This window comes from Vombatus ursinus, unplaced genomic scaffold (genome assembly GCF_900497805.2).
Source record: "Vombatus ursinus unplaced genomic scaffold, bare-nosed wombat genome assembly UNPS02014784.1, whole genome shotgun sequence".
In the NCBI taxonomy this organism is placed as follows: Eukaryota; Metazoa; Chordata; class Mammalia; order Diprotodontia; family Vombatidae; genus Vombatus; species Vombatus ursinus.
In genome coordinates, this window is record NW_020954562.1 from 16,583,987 (window position 1) to 16,602,094 (window position 18,108).

The window sequence follows — 18,108 nt, forward strand, 5'->3', positions numbered from 1 at the left end:
TATTGCAATAATCTTCTAACTGGTCTTTCTGTCACAAGTCTTTCCCTATTCGAGTTCATCCTCCACTCAGCTGCCAGAGACTGCCTTAAGGCATGCCCTCAGGCCATATCACCTCCAAACTCAATAAACCCTAAGATAAAATAAAAGTCCCCTGTTTGACATTTAAAGCACTTCATAATCTAGTCCTTTCCTACCAGAGTTCTGCAACTTTATTCTCAGTCATGCACTCTATAATCCAACTACACTGGCCTACATTCAAAATGCCATATTAATTTCTGAAGGGAAATTATATTGGCAATTTCTCCAGTAGGAGTATAGCTTGTGGTTCCTCACCCAGAACATTTCCTCTCCCAGGCCCAGCAGACAAACACTGAAATGAGCCTTTAACCAGAAGCTAGTGGTTAGGATGGAATATACAAAGGTAGGTCTGGCTCTTTAACAGGAATTTGATTTTCTCACTTGATAGCCCTAAATCCTTGATACCCAGAGTGAGGCATATCAATAGCTAAAGGGAAGTATTGATTCCCCAGGCCTATTATCTCAGGCTTTCTAATGATATAGTAGAATAGCATGAAGACTAAAATAGACATGCTCTGAAAGCACTGAGTTTTCCCCCACAGGTAACATGTAGAAAATTATACGGTAAACACTGTTTAAGAAGCAAGGCTCACATGAGAACCTAGGAAAATGTTCTCAGAGCTCCAGATTGCAAAAAGTCTGATCTCCCTCAGAACAATACTCCTGTGATTAACCTCTCTGCCCTCCTACCCCAACTCTATTTAAGCCTAAGCAGTGATTTGCAGTGCAGGAGGTCTACTTTCTTCTCTAGATGCAGTTTAATTACACAGAGAAGAATAAAGGGGCCTTGTTGCCTCCTTTCAAATCCATCCCATTTAGGCTCTTGTCTTTCACCTTCATTATTACGGTTTGGCTAACCAAACAGATGGACAGGCCAATCTTTCCTTCTGACTCCTGGTGGATTGTAATTTCCTTGAGAACAAGTGCTGCGTCATTTTTCATCCTTGTAGCCTAGCACCTAACACAGTAACTGCCCCACAGTATGAACATAAGGCATGCTTGTGAAATTGAGTTGAATTTTGATTGATGGTTTCTCTTACCCCAAAACAAAGAAATAGCAGTTTGGTGTACAGAAGATAGAAAGGAATTATAGCACTCTGGGTTTAGGAAGCACCTCTTTGACAGTGGTCTCAGGGAGATCACAAACTTTGGGCTTGGTCCTTTGGTGAAGAAAGATACTGCTAGCATGAAGCCAATTACTATTTCAGAGGCAAAAGGCATCCCTAGAGTTACAGATTGTGACAGTTGGAAGTGTGGGGCAAGAGTTCATGTTAGTGCTGAAGATATAGATATGAGATCAATTATTCAATAAGCCTTTATTTAGTACTTAAGGTTGTGAGATATTATACAAGGTGCTAGGGATTTGGGAACCTACTATCTTATGTTTAAAGATTGTTCTATAAAGCAAATGTACCCTGAGGAGGTTGAAAAAATATAGGGCATGCCAAAAAGTCTGTTCAGTGATAACTGAGCATTTATCAAGAAAAGAAGAGGGGAAGCTAATTGAGTGAATGAGTTGCCGAGATACTTCTTTTCCTGATTAGAAGGAGATCTCTGTAGGTTTTGTTGAGAGACTTTGTCCAAAGCAGGGGTGGAGTGGGGGAAGGGGATGGAAAACGAAAAGATTCAGAGTGATTTTTTTCCCTCCTTTCTATGATATGGAAAAAAAAAGATCAAAGAAGAAAAAGTACAGGGAGAAAAAGGCAATTTGGGACTTTCACCAGTTTAGCAAAATAACTCTCTTCCTGGAGACTAGCTAATTAGTAGGAATGAAGCATCGGTCTAAAAAGACTGTACTGTAGATGAATGCAGGTCACAGGAGACATGTGTGAAAAGACTTTTAATAATTAAACTATGAGCACCTTAGTGGGAAGGTCCAACGTTTGGACACTTCCTTAGAGGTAAGAAAAGTTTTCCCTAAAAGTAGAGGAAAAACACCCTGAAATTAAATTGTTATGATTGAGACATTTTAAATTTAAAGGGAAAGTGTAAAGGTATTTAATTGTAGCTGTTTGTATAGTTCTCTATGTTATGATTTGTCTTATTCGTAAAACAAAGGTAATAATTAGCTGACAATTTTGCTATTTTGTAAAGAGTTCTATTTTTGTAGAAAAATAGATGATGTTTCACTTTTTCTTCTGAATAGTATGGGTTTGAAGAGTTCTTCCTATTCACTGACGCCAATGTTTGTTGCTGCTAAAGTGCCATCAGTAGATTGTAGAAGGACATAATCCGTCCTTAGAGGGAAGACCTTGCACTTAATCCAAGCCCACTCAAGTGCTGAACCACATCAGCTAAAGCGAGGAGAATGTAAGACTTCACTAAGGGCTATGGAAAGAAGGTCAGGAACAGAATCTTATGGGGTAATTGCTGTTAGTGGGGTAAGAAGAGGAAGAGATACCAATGAGAGAGAGAGAGAGAGAGAGAGAGAGAGAGAGAGAGAGAGAGAGAGAAGAGAGTAATGAAGAAAATACAAGAGACGTAGTTCTCCTTGTAGAGAGGCAAGTTTCAAAAAAGAGTGGAAGATCAATTCTATTGTACTAGAAAAGGATGAGAAAGGAGAAAAGGCCTTGAGTGATTTGCTGTTCATTTTTTTTAATTGATTGTACAAATTCATATTTAAAGCCAACTCTGGGCTAAATTAGTTAAAATATGTAAAAGAAACATAAAATGCAATTGTATTTTTCCCTTTAGTTTTTAATGAATTCAAGGCTCCATAATAATTCTGACATGTAGAATTTATTAACTTTACTTTCAATGACAATCATACATCAGAGTATGTAACTTTTTCCCTTTATAGGATTCATTTTTAAAGAGGAAGAAATATTAAAACTTATTACACATCCTTCTTAGTTGACTTCAAGGAAAAAATGAAAATTCACATGTAGAAAGGGGTTTCATGGGCTCAATCCCAAACCCCACTATTTTATTGTAACATCTCTGACTTAGGTCAGTGGTTCCTGGTTAGTGGTTCACAAGCCTTTAGGGGGTTCATGACAATGATGATAATCATTGGAGCTAAAAATTATTTAATGGCACCATTAGCAGTAAATAATTGTAAAGAATACTAGGAGTAGCATATTAAATTGCCTTGGAGGTTCATAACACAATTGTTGTTGTTTGAAAGAGGTTCATAGATCAAAAAGATGTCGGGAACACTGCCTCAGATGTAATAAACTATGTTTATTGAGTTTCTAATGATTCTGAGAGAGGTGAGATAGTAATAAATGCTGCTAAAACATAGCAATGATAAACACAGGGATGAGGTGCATTAGCTTTTCAGGAATTTTGCTATAATAAAAAAGAGAATAAAGAACTTTATTTGGAATGGAAACATTTGTAGTCATTAAATATTAAGAGGCAGTAGTGCCAACCTGAGAGAGAGAGAGACAGACAAACCAACAGAGAGACAGAGGGAGACAGAGACAGAGCGTGAGAGTGAGCAAGAGAACGAGACAGATATTCCTTGTAGGTGCTCTACAGGGTTCTGTCTCGGGCTCTCTTCTCTTTTCCCTCTATACTGCTTTTCTTGGTGATTTCATCAGCTCTTATGGATTTAATTACCATTTCTATACCAATAATTCTCAAATCTACCTTCCCTGCCCCAACCTCTATGCTGACCTCCAATCTCACACCTCCGGTGTCTTTCAGACACATCAAACTGTATGTCCAGTAATCAACAAACTCAAATGTCAAAAATTTAACTCACTGTCTCTCCCCCTAAACTTTCCTTTCCTTCTCCTACCTTCCCTGTTACTGTAGAGGCCAGCACCATCCTCCCAGTCCCTCAGGCTCAAAACCTAAGAACCATCCTCAATTCCTCACTATCTCTCTTCTCTCATATCCAATCTTTTGCCAAAGCCTGTCAATTTTACCTTTGTAACTTCTTTCAAATGCTCCTTCTTTTCTTCTCTGACACTGCCACCACTTTGACAAAGCCCCTTATCCCTTCAGGCATGGACTGTTTCAGTAGCCTTCTGGTGGATCTGCCTGCCTCACGTTTCTCCTCATTCCAATCTATCTTCCATTCAGCCACTAATATGATTTTCCTAAAAGGCAGGTCAAACCTGTCAGCTCCATATTCCCTACTCAATAAACTCCAGTGACTCTCTATCACCCTTAAGATCAAATACAAAATCCTCCGTTTGGCATCCAAATCCTTTCATAACCTAGCTCCCTCCTACCTTTCCAGTCTTCTTACATCTTGCTCTCTGTTACATATTCTTCAGTCCAGTGACACTGGCTTCCTTGCTGTCCCATGAACAAGATATTCTGTCTTTTGGTTCCAGTCATTTTCTCTGGCACTCTCCCTCCTCAACTCTACCTACTGGCTTCCCTGGCTACCTTTAAGTACCAACTAAAGTTCCATATTTTCCCAGAATCCTTTCCCAATCCCTCTTAATTCTAATGTCTTCTCTCTCTTAATTGTTTCCTATTTATTCTGTGCGTAGCTAGTTTGTAAATATTTGTTTGCATGTTGTCTCCCCCATTAAATTGTAAACTCCTTGAGGGCAGGGGCTGTCTTTTGCCTAGGGTTGTACCCCCAGTGCTTAACACAGTGCATAGCACATAGTAGGTGCTCAGTAAGTATCTATTGATTAGTTGATATAGATAGAATTTCAAGACTTAGAAACCTAGAGACAACCTTCTTTTTCTTTGTTTTAGTGAAAAATTACAATGGTAGTGTCTCATAATGGCACAGTATATTACTATATAGATCTTTGAAGGTAAGTTCTGTTATATACCCGCACACACATATAAAATGACTGAACAACAACAAAAATACATATATGTGCATGTGTGTACCTGTATCTCTATATATATGTGTGTCCATATATAATCTTTAGCCTAATAATCCTGTGCTTAGAAAACTACCTTGCATGTAGTAAGCAACCCACAAGTAAGATAAGGAAGCAACACTGTGGTGTTTTTGAAAAAAGCACTGAATTTGGAGTCAAAAGAAATGAAACCTAGGGTAATGTCCTGGCCTTGCCATTTACTAGCTCTGTGACCTTGGGCAAGGCACTTCTCTCTGGGCCTCAGTTTCTTCATCTGTTAAATAGTGTACAACTAGGTTTCTAGTCACTGAAAGGTCACTCTCAACTCTAATATTCCGTAATTGTATGAAACATTGGTTGACAAGTGTGGGTAACTGGGCCAGATCTATGATTTCATTGGTATAAAGGGCCCTCCCCATTATCTCCCCATTACCAATGCATCATAATAGTGAATAGCTGGCCTTGGCATCAGGATGCTCTGATTCAAGTCCCACCTTTAACATATACTGACCGAATGACCCTGAACAAGTCACTTAAACCCCGGTGTCCTATTTACCTCTCTAAGACTAGAAGCTTAGCAGATCTGAATTGTTTGAGACACTGATATATATTGGGTTAAACCATGGCCTCCCCATCAAAATGACTGTACATTCATTAAAGACCAGAATTAGCCCCACTGTGAGATGGATGTTGACACCTAAACATTCTCTGAATGCCAATTACAAAGCATGATCCAGTTGCCCAGACTCATCCTAGTCCAGGTTGGAATTGTTGAGTTGATGAGGTGACTTATGCCATTCCACTGAGGAGATTATACCATAGTATAAAATGTTCAACAGTTAACTCTTTCTTACTCACCTGTATTTTCCTCTACCAGATATAATCCTATACTTTACATGCCACATCTTAGTTTTTTCTTCTCCTTTGGGTTTTACTTTTTTTTTTAACCTGTCTTTATCAATGCAGGGCCTTTCAGTAGAGGATCACAATGACCTATCTAAATTAGTCTTTGTGACACCATTGAAGTGCCTTCCAACTCTTAAATTCTACCTTAATTCTTTAATTTTCTTCAGTACTATGAATATGAATTAAAAGGGTAAGACCTCTCTGGGATACTATCTAAACTTCAGTTTCTTATTAGCAAGCCCTTATCAATCTAGAATCTTGGTGCCAACTTTTAGTCACAGAATTTTAATCAGAGTTTCATTATCTAATTTCTTATTAATTAGGGTCATTTTAAAATAATGAGCCATCAATATGTGATTCAACAAATAGTGGCTTTACAGAAATAATGGAGTTTCTATTTAACCTAATTACTACAATAAATGCAAACAAACTGAACTTCAATTTATTAATCTTATTGTTAAAAACCAATGATAGTGAAAACAAATCCCCCAAAAGTAAAAGAATTATATTCCAGTAAACTTTGACAATGCAGAGGAATTAGGTATGACAGTATCTAGAGCAGGGGTGGGGAACCTGTGGCCTCTAGGCCACATGTGGTCTTCTATGTCCTCAAGTGCAGTCCTTTGTCTGACTCTAAACTTCACAGAACAAATCCTTTTATTAAGGGATTTGTTCTGTGAAGTTTGGATTCACTCACCGAGGACCTACAGGGTTACATGTGGTCTCCAGGCCAAAGTTTCCCACCCCTGACTTAGGGCATTGGAATTGAAGATCTAAGTTTGAATCCTACCTAAGAAACTTAATAGCTATGTGTCTGTGGGAAAATAATTTAAGGTATCTCAGCCTCAATTTCCTTACCTGTAAATTAGGGACAAAAACATTACCTATCTCACAGGGTTATTGTGAGGATTAAATGAGGTAATAAAGAGCTTTGTTAACTTAAAGCACTATATAAATGTCATCTATTCTTAGTTTTCACTTAATATAATGCCCCAAGGGTCTCAACTTCAGTTACCTGAAAAGACACCTGTCCTCAATGGAGTAACTCAAATTTATACAAAGTTTTAAGGTTTATAAAAATAGATTTTTCACAAAAGCCCTGGGAGGTAGGTAGTGAAAGCATTATTTCTCCTATATTGTAGAGGGAGGAAATGGGGTTCAAAACCATCATGGAAGCTGTGATAAGCCCATGATCTCAAGGCTGACAAGTGTCAGAGCTATAGCTGAGTTCTAGGTTTGCAGATTCCAACTTCTGGGTTTTCTCACTATGCCAAGGTATTGTTCACTTAGTAAATATACTTTAAGTCTTAAGTCTCTCTGCTGGAATCTTCCACTCCTGCTTCATAGCACTGAGATGATGGTGGCTTTTCAAAGATTTTGCCAGTACATGTGCCAATGTAGTATGACTTGGGAATCGGGTCTTAAGCTAGAAAGTCTGCAAGTACTGACCCAGCTACAGAATGCCTGGCATCCAAGGGCTGAACTAGTTAATTCTGGTCACCAGATGGTGAGCCCATCTCAGAATTGGATGTGGCCCCTAATTACATGTAATTAGACAGTAAGCAATTTGATATAGGTTATATATGTGCAATCATGTAAAACATATTTCCACATTAATCATATTGTGACAGAAGAAACAGAACAAAAGAAAAAAACATGAAAAAATAAAGAAAGTGAAAAATAGTATGCTTCAATCAGCATTCAGATTCCATCAGTTCTTTCTCTGGATATAATAGCAATCATGAGATCTTTGCCTTGGATCATTGTATTGCTGGAAATGACCAAATCATTCATGTTGATCATCATCCAATGTTGCTGTTATTGTGTACTGTGTTCTCCTGGTTCTGCTCACTTCACTTTGCATCAGTTCATGTAAATTTTTCCAGGTTTTTCTGAAATCTGCCTGCTTGTCATTTCTTATGACATAATGGTATTCCATTCCATTCATTGAGGAAGATTTAGAAGTGACCCTAAAAGTCATCCAGCGCTTCTTAAACTATAGTTCAGGGCTTAAACAGTTTTCAGGGCTGCCTTTCTACATTTGTCCACTTGTCTCACCTAACTCTCACCTCTGGTTCCTTGTAGCATGTTCAGTGGCCACACTCTGGTAAACCATTTTGGCGGATGGATTGTAAAGCAGGTTGAGGGTAACTAAGGGGTCTCAAACCCATTGGTGAGTTAGGAGTATGTACATTCCAAATATGTGAAGACTTCCCCTGATGAAATGGGAAGATGAGAACAATCTATTCCAACAATCATGAAGGGAGGTCAAGCAGGCACTGTGGAGTGCTTAGAGCTCGGTTAGACATCAAAGACACTAAGGTCATCCACTGCATCTTGAGCCATCACCAGTCATCTTGATTCTGTCCTGTCACTGGACTGTGATGACTCTGGAGGAGAGAATGAGGCTGACAACATCGTGCAACTCTGCCTCACTTAAATCCAATTTACACAGGAATCAAAAGACATCACTCATACCATTTTACCTATCTCAAAGTCCTGCGTGATGTGATGAAGCAAGTCACGAAGCTGCAGATATGCTGGGAGCTGTAGTCACAATCCTGCACACAGGTGTTCCAGGCCACAGGGTTGTCTTCCCACTGGAAGCAGCAATGGGATTCGGCAGCCCCCTACATGTCTGAGTAGCCTTTTAAGGATCACCCTGCTCACCTCCTGGTGTGAGGAAGGGACTAGAAAAGGTACCCTACAGTTTTCAGATGAAGAAATTAAAGGTAACTTTAATCATATGAAAAATGGTCTGATCACTATTGATTAGAGAAATACAAATCAAAACAACTCTTAGGTACCACATCACACCTATCACATTGGCTGATATGATAAAACAGGAAAATTATAAATGCCGGAGAAGATGTGGGAAAATTGGAACACTAATGCATTGTTGGTGGAGTTGTGAACTGATCCAACCATTCTGGAGAGCAATTAGGAACTATGCCCAAAGAGCTATAAAAATTTGCATAGCCTTTGACCCAGCAATGGCACTTCTAGAGCTGTATCCCAAAGATATCATAAAAAGGACCCGCGTGTACAAAAATATTCATGGCAGCTCTTTTTTGTGGTGGCCAAGAATTGGATATTGAGGGGATGCCCATCAATTGGAGAATGACTGAACAAGTTGTGGTATATTAATGTAATGAAATATTATTGTGCTATAAGAAATGATGAGCAGGCAGACTTCAGAAAAACCTGGAAAGACTTGTATGGTCTGATGCTGAGTGAAGTGAGCAGAACCAGGAGAACATTGTACACGCAACAGCAATATTATGCGATGACTAACATTCATAGACTTGGCTCTTCTCAGCAATGCAAGAATCTAAGACAACTCCAAAAGACTCATGATGGAAAATGCTGTCCATAGAGAAAGACCTATGGAGTCTGAATGCAGATTGAAGCATACTATTTGCTCTCTTTTTTGTTTCATTTTATTTTTTCTTTCTTGTGTTTCTTCCCATTTGTTCTAATTCTTCTTTACAACATGACTAATATGAAAATATGTTTAGTAAGAATGGATATGTAGAGCCTATATCAGATTGCATGCTGTCTTGAGGAGGGGGGGAAGGGGGGGAGGTGGAGAAAATTTAAAAATCAAAATCTTATGGAAGTAAATGTTGAAAACTAAAAATAAATTAATTTTTAAAAAATGAAACAAAAAATTGTCTGCTTACCCAGTGCTGACTTGATTACCATGGCAGGTGCACTCGAAACACAAAATAAAAATATAAAAACATATGTAAAGATGATTCTACTCACCATTAGCACATGGAATGCATGCACACTTACAGACAACACAAAATCCAGTAGGCCTCAAAGCCGAACGGCCCTTGTTGCAAGAGAACTCAGGAAGTATCACATCTAAATAGCAGCCCTGAGTGAAACAAGGCTGGCAAATGAAGGCCAGCAGACTGAAGTTGGAGCTGGATACACATTTTTTCTGGAGTGGCCACAGTGAAGAGGAGCACAATGAAGCTGGTTTCACGATCAAAATTACTCTAGTCAGCAAACTCATATGCCTACCAAAAAGAGTAACATGTGATTGCCACTTGCAGGAAAATGCCACACCACCATCATCAGTGCCTATGCTCTCACCATGACAAACCTTGATAAAGTCAAAGAAAAATTTCATGAAGACCTGGAGACCCTTATCATCAATGTGCCAAAAGGAGACAAGTTTATAATTCTGGGTGACTTTAATGCTAGAGTAGGCTCAGACTACCAGACTTGGCACGGAGTCCTAGGGAGGAATGGAGTTGGAAACAGCAAGAGCAATGGTCACTTACTACTGAAAACTTGTGCATCTCATGAACTTCTTATTACCAACACTGTCTTCCATTTCCTTAAATGCAATAAAACTTCATGGATGCACCCTTGCAGCAAATATTGGCATTCAATAGACTATGTGATTGTAAAGAGAAGGGACAGACAGGATGTGAGAGTGATGAAGGCAATGTGTGGTGCAGAGTACTGGACTAATCATAGACTTATCCTTTCAAGCTAAATATTCACGTTCAACACAAGCAGCATCCCCAAAGCAAAATGACTACCAGAAGAATTAATGTCAACAGATTAGAGTTCTTCTCTGAGTGGGAACAGTTTATTGCTAACTTGGAGGGAAAGTTGAGTCAACATACAATTGGCAACAATGGAGCAGAAAAGGAGTGGGCAGCTTTCAGAGATTTGGTGCATAGCACTGAATTTGCTCATTTGGGTCAGAACACTCACAAACCCCAAGACTAATTTGATTAAAATGATGGGGAAATTCAGAAGCTGCTAAATGAAAAATGAGAACTCCACAGGGTTTGCCAACAGGATAGTTCCTCCATCTCTAAGAAGGCAGCATTTAATTCCATCAAAAGTAAAGCATAAGCAAAGCTTAAAGAGATGCAGGATTCTTGGCTCAGTAAGAAGGCAGATGAAATTCAGTTTTATGCCGATAGTAATAATCCAATGTGCTTTTATGATGCCCTGAAGGCAATTTATGAGCCAAGGATCTATGTGCATCTCAACTACTCAGTACTGATGGACCCACATTGATTAGTGATAAGGACACGATCCTAGAGTGATTGACTGAACATTTCCATAGTGTTCTCAATAGACTATAATCAATCACTGCTGAGGCCATTGGCCATTTACCTTAGGTTGATGTCAATCCCTCCCTAGCTGAAGTTCCAACTGGAGAAGAGGTTTTGAATGCCATTGGCTCCTTTTGTGTGGCAAAGCACCTGGTGCTGATTCTATTCCAGCTGAGACTTACAAGGTAGGGGGCTCATTGCTCATACAAAAATTGACTGAAATTTTCCAGGTTATATGGCAAGAAGAGGTTATCCCCCAGGAATTCAAGCATGTCTCTATTGTCCATCTCTATAAAGGTAAAGGAAATAGTCCTGTGACAATCACAGAGGGGTCTCTCTCTTAGTCATTGCTGGCAAGATTCTTGCCAGAGTCCTTAATAGGCTGCTCCTTCACCTAGAAGATGGTCATCTACCTATGAGCCAGTGTGGCTTCAGAAATGTCCGAGGAATGGTTGATATGATGTTTGCTGCCTGAAAACTCCAGGAGAAATTCCAGGAGGAGGACAGAGGTCTGTACATAATGTTTGTAGATCTAACCAAGGCCTTTGATACTGTCAGTCATGAGAGCTTATGAAAAATTGTGTCAAAATTTGGTTGCCCAAAGAAGTTCATCAGCATTGTACATCAATTTCATGGTGGCATGCTTGCCTGGGTTCTGGATAATGGACAATGCTCTCATGTTTTCTCAGTCACCAATGGAGTGAAACAAGGCTGTGTGCTTGCTCCCTTGCTTTTTAGCATGATGTTTTCAGCCATGTTGTCAAATGCTTTCAATAAGGATGAACATGGCATCAAGGTCAGTGCCTGCACTGATGGTAAATTCTTCAATCTGAAAAGGCTACAAGCCAAGACTCAAATGGAGGGAGAGTTGGTGCATGATTTTCTGTTTGCAGATGATTGTACACTCAATACAGCCTCTGAAGCTGAGATGCAACAAAGTATGGATCGATCCTCTTCTGCTTGTGCTAATTTTGGCCTAACAATTAACACCAAGAAAACACAGGTACTCCATCAGCCACCACCATACCATCCATATGTGGAACCATTGGTTACAATAAACGGAGAAATTTTGAATGCTGTGGATAAGTTCACTTACCTTGGTGGTATACTTTCCAGGGATGTACACATTGATAATGAGGTTGACACGTACATTGCCAGAGCTAGCTCAATGTTTGGGAGGCTCTGAAGGAAAGTGTGGGAGAGAAGAGGTATTAGACTGACTACCAAACTGAAGGTCTACAGAGCCATTGTGCTGACCTCATTGTTGTATGCCTGTGAAACCTGGACAGTGCCATGCCAGGAAACTGAATTACTTCATTTGAATTGTCTTAGGAAGATTCTGAAGATTACCTGGCAAGATAAGGTACCAGACTGAGGTGCTTTCTCAAACTAAACTGCCAAACATTTAAACTGCTTCAGAGAATGTAACTTTGATGGGCTGTCCATGTTGTTCAAATGCAAAATGTACGCTTGCCATAAAGACTATTTTATGGAGAACTCACACAGGACAAGCATTCACATGGTAGTCAGAAAAAGTGACACAAGGACACTCTCCAGGTGTTTCTAGAGAACTTTGGAATTGATTATATGACATGGAAGACACTGCCACAAGACTGCTCAGCATGGCATGCCCACATCAGAGAAGGTGCTGTTCTCTATGAGCAAAGTAGAATTTAAGTAGCTCAAAAGAAATGCAAGATGTACAAATTTAGAGAATCCACCCCAAATGTTCACATGGACTATTTGTGCCTGATTATGGTAGAACATTCCAAGCTCATCAATATGAGTCTGATCAGCCACAGTTGGACACACTGTAGATTGATCCTGACATAGTGTTGTCATTTTGGTCTTTTGCAAGGACGAAGGACAACCAACCAACCAACCAACCAAACTGTGGGTCACAACCCAAAATTTAAGAAGTGCTGAAGGGTGGGGCAGCTAGGTGGCACAGTGGGTAGAGCACCAGCCCTGAAGTAGGGGGACCTAAGTTCAAATCTGGCCTCAGACCAAACACTTGACATTTACTAGCTGTGGCAAGTCACTTAACCCCAATTGACTAAAAAAAAAAGTGCTATATAAATGCTAATTATCATTGGCTATTATTATTACAAGTAGTCAAATCTGGGCTACTTCTTGGAAAGGAAGTTGCGTTTAGTTTGGAAAAGTCAAAATAGTATGACATAGAAGATAGTGATTGACATAGCATCAAGAAGATCTGTGTTTAAGTCCTATCTCCAATACTTACTAGAAGTACGATCATAGGCAAGTAATTTAAACTCTCTGAGCCTATTTTCTCATCTGTAAAATGAGGATGGTAATATTATAATATCTACTTCATAGAGTTGTTGAGATATTTGAATGAAATAATAAAATATGGAAACCTCTGAAAATTTTCAGGGGACATATAAATATTAGTTATTGCTATTATTGTAAATAGATTATAATTTCTAATGAGAAGCAACTATGGCTGAGTGGATTCAGCCATGTACAGTCAGGAACATCTAGTAAAGTTCAGCTTATGACACATAAAGACTATAAGGAATCCAAATTCTCCTTGGCCGGGACAACTCTCCAAGACTGGAAGTTGCAGAGCAGGTACTAATCTACATTGGCAGAGGGGGTTTCTTCATTGGGAGTTCCCTATACCAATGAAAAGATAGGTCTAATCTAAAATAGTTATTATTAAAATGGGTACTCACTAGCAATATTTACATGAGCTTTTATTTTCTTTAGTGCCCTATGGCTATTTGTTAACACTATTGAAAGAAGTTTAATTTAGATTTTGGCTTGCCTAGTTTACTATTTTCATATCCTTCATGAATTCCCAGAGGTGAAGAGTTAAATGAGTGTGAACTCTGCCCTTATTCTATCCAAGCAGTCATAAAGGAATTAGTATAAAAAGATTTCTTGTTTTATTTTTTTTAAATAACACTTCGAGTATTACATTTGTTTTTGGTACATAACACAATTTGATGGTGTTAATTAGGATTTAGGAGATGTTCTTCTGAATGCCCATCTTTCTGATCAAACTGTAACTTTGAAAGCTTCTCCAAGATGTAAACAACTAAATACAGATAGGTGTTAACAAGGTGACAGACTGCTTAAGGATAATATCTTGGTTTTATGCAAATTACGTGGTTAAGCCACAGTTTCTTCTGGAAGGAAGTATTATGGCTAAAGTAGTTGATTTTCTTGATCATAGTCTGACTTTGCCCTTAATCATTATGATGTGCTCCTGATCTTCTGCACAAAGTAAAAGATAATCTATACACATTGTTTTATGTGCTATGGCTAATAAAGACCACAGGTTCATTGTTGGGTAAGACCTCAAAGGGTATCCAGTCCAACTGTATATGAACAGGAATCCATTATAACGCATCTACTTGAAGACCTCCAGCAATAGGGAACCCACTACTTCTTGAGGCAACCCATTTCCATTTTTTAGATAGCTTTAATTATTAGGAATATTTTCCTTATATTAGCCAAAGTCTGCCTCTGCAACTTGTAACCTTGGGTTCCTCTTCCAATGGGATAGGTAGATGGCGCAGGCCGTGGTCAGGAAGACCTGAGTTCAAATCCTTCCTCAGTTACTAGTTGTGTGACCCTGGGCAAGTCATTTAACTCTGTTTACCTCAGTTCCACATCTGTAAAATGAGCTGGAGAAGAAAATGGCAAAGCAATGTATCTTTGCCAAGAAAACCCCAAATGGGTTCATGAAGAGTCAGACAAAGCTGAAATGACTGAACAACAAAATCCCTCTTCCACATCACAGTCCTTCAGATACTTGAAGATGGCTGCCATATACCCCTTAAATCTTTTCTTTTCCAGGCTAGACATTCCTTCTTTCAATCTATCCTTGTGTGGCATGAATTTTTGTCCCTTCCACTACCTTGTCCTTGTGAATTTTCTGCTTATAATAGTGAGAAAAGAACTGAACATGACATCTCAGTCCTTGTTTTATTTCTTTGCATCCCCAGTGCCAAGCACAGTGTCTTATACTGTCGGGCACTTAATAAATTCTTGTTGCATTGAAGTGAATATGGCTTGACTATTATAATGTATAATACTATTGCCTCTCTTGTTTTGTGCATCTTTATACTGTTTTATAATGTAGCTTAAGTTTCTATTAGCTTTCCTCTGACCACCATGTCACATCGTTAGAAGGATGAGGTTCTTCCACCACCCCAATTAAGCAGCAGAGTAAACTACATAATAAGGAATGATACTATACCCTAATTTCATTATTCAGTGAAGACTTTAATCAACTAAATTTGAAATAATCATATGATTTTCTGCCATGAATTAAGTAATTGATGCCACACAGGAAATGTCTTGTTATTAGCTGAAAAAAAAATCCATCCCTTTGTCTATACATAAAAACATCAAGTGGCAGAGCATTTCAGAGTGGTGAGTGAAGGACCCTGAACTAGCTCAAGCCTTTAGGAGGAAGAACTTTAAATATCAACCAGATGGCATCAAGAGAGATGGAAAGTGAACCCAGACTGTCTCTCCCCATTCCCATTGACCATATCATTGGTAGCAGTAGCAGTAGCAGAAAAGTATATCTAAAGGACTAAGGACTATCACTAAGGACAAACAGTGATAGATAGATACAGAAAAATTGCCAACCACAGTAGAAAGTAGCTTCAGGGAATATGACCACTTATGCCAGAGTAAAATGCTGAATGTATACTGAAGAAAAGACTTTCAGCAGTAACTAGGAGTTGTTTAACTTTTGTCCATATGTGTCTTCTACACATGGAGCTTACTATAATTGTACTGTAAGTTTTAGGACTTCCTGTGGACTCTGTGATTACTTGTGGGAGAATATATCCCAGGCTTTTGGGGGAAAATAAATTATTTGTACCAACTCCTAAAAGCTTGTTAAAGTCTGGATGACTGATTTCAATAGGAAGCACATTGGTTGGAGCTTATGAGCAACAATATTAGAAATACATCTTCTCATGGTTACTCAACAGAACTCTGAAACTGAGCGGTAGCTGCCTTTTAGGGAGCTGGTCCACAAATCTGAATGAGAGTCAGGAAAGTAATCCTGGAGGAGATACCACATTGTCTACTATTGCGCTTTCACAATTTTACTAAAATCTCTAGGTCTTATGTGAATTGTTGTCTTCTCCATTCTGTACTTGTGCAGCTGATTGTTTTAAATTAAGTATAAGACTTGAATAGGGGCAAATCAATTTTTAAAAAAAATCTTATTACTCTAACCTGTCAAAATCTTTTTGGTATCTGGTCCTGTGACCCAATGTATTAGATATGCTTTCCATCTTCATGATATTCATAAATTGAATCATCATTTCATCTATATCTGCATCTGAGTTGTTGATTAAAGACCAGAGATTATAGCAATGACCTATCACCACTCTTCGAAGGCAGCCTGGCATAATGGGTAGATTGGTGGATTTGGGTGTCAGAAAGACTTGGTTTCAAATCTTGAAGCTGGCTCGTACCATCTATGTAACCATGGGCAAATCACTTAACCTCACTCTGCCTCAGGCAACTCTTTAAGACAATACATTGTAGAAGGATTCGAATCTGACTTAATGAATAGAATCCTCACACACCAATGAAGTAAAAAATCCTTTATGTGTCAATTTTGGATCCTATCATTCAACCACTAGTCAAATATCCACACAGTGCCTCACACATAATAAGAACTTAAAGGTAGATAAGTAAGTAAATGATACTATATTTACTACTTAATAGTTGCATAACATGGGACAAGCCTCAGTTTTCTTATTTGTAATGTGAGAGATCTGGATTAAATCACCTAAAGTCCTACCCAGTTCTAAAGTTGATGTTCAGTGTTCTTCCTGGTACCTGTGAGCTTACTTCACAATGAGTCTTTTCCCAGTACTGCTCCTTTCTTGTCCCTTGAAATGTAAACTTGTCAGTCCATTCTCCTAAAGCCAATATCAAAAGCACTTCTTTGAGACCCTATGATATCCTTTCTGTCTTAATCTCTGGTAATTCAGCAAAACTAGATTTCAAATTCTTAGTTGGGAATCCATTTTATTTCTTTTCACTTGGAAATAATTACTTGTAAACTAGGGAATCCAAGGAAGAACATTAGATGAATTCAGAGAAACCTGCTATTTTTCTTTTTTGGTCCTATCTCTCTTCTGAGAGTTTCCCTAAGTTCCTAAAATTCGGCTTTATACCACAAAGTCCACAATTACCCACTTAGACTGGCCTTTCACAGAAGTACTTTTCTCTCCAAGTGCTGCTCCATCTGTTTTTGTTCTGTCTTCTTTTTATTGGCTTAGTGTAGTGCTAATTCTAGTGCTGACCATGGTACTTCTAATGTCTTATTCATGTGTTTGCCACAGTTTGTTTCCTGAGGCTATCTACTCTTCAAGTTTTCAGTCTATCTCCTTTCCCTCGGTGTTTGGCTTCTATAATCATGCTAATCTTATTTTTCCCTTCACCACCCCTTTTATCTGTTCTTTAGTTGTTAGCTGGAATTAGAGCTGGAAAGGGTCCTAGAGATCATATACTGCATCACCCTAATTTTTATAAATAATAGTAGTAATAGGTACCTCTCTCTTGGTTGAGGCAACATTTTGTTGTTGTTCAATTGTTTAATCCTGTCCAACTCTTTGTGACCCATCTGGGGTTTTCTTGGTAAAGATATTGAAGTGGTTTGCCAATTCCTTCTCTAGCTCATTTTACAGATGAGGAAACTGAGGCAAACAGGGTTAAATGACTTGCCCAAGGTCATACAGCTAAGTATTTGAGGCCAGATTTAAACTCAGAAGAGGAATCTCTCTGACAATAAGCCTGGTTGTTGCATCATCTAGCTGCCCAGAGGCAACTTGGCATAGATCAAAGGTTCTTAACATAGAGTCTTAACCTAGAGTAAACTTTTTTTTAAAAAAATTAATTTATTTTAAACATAAACACAAAAACTTTAATACACAATGAGGAAAATTTATATACACTTAAGTATTAAAACAAATGCAAAATAAGAAAAGAAAAAAACTGCCATGTACACAGCAGAACATAAGAAAGGATTAAAATATATAGCAGTAGGTTTCCATTTCAAGAAAGCTTATAAAATAAATACTACACATTGTGTTCAGAGCTGCCCATCTTTGTTTTGCTTCCTTATAAGTTTTCTTTTGTTCTTTGCTGTGTGCTTTTGACTTTATTCTTTTTTTTCCCTTCCTCCCCCACCCCTAAGAAAGTACAATTAAGCATGGATATATACACACATATACACATATATACACATACAT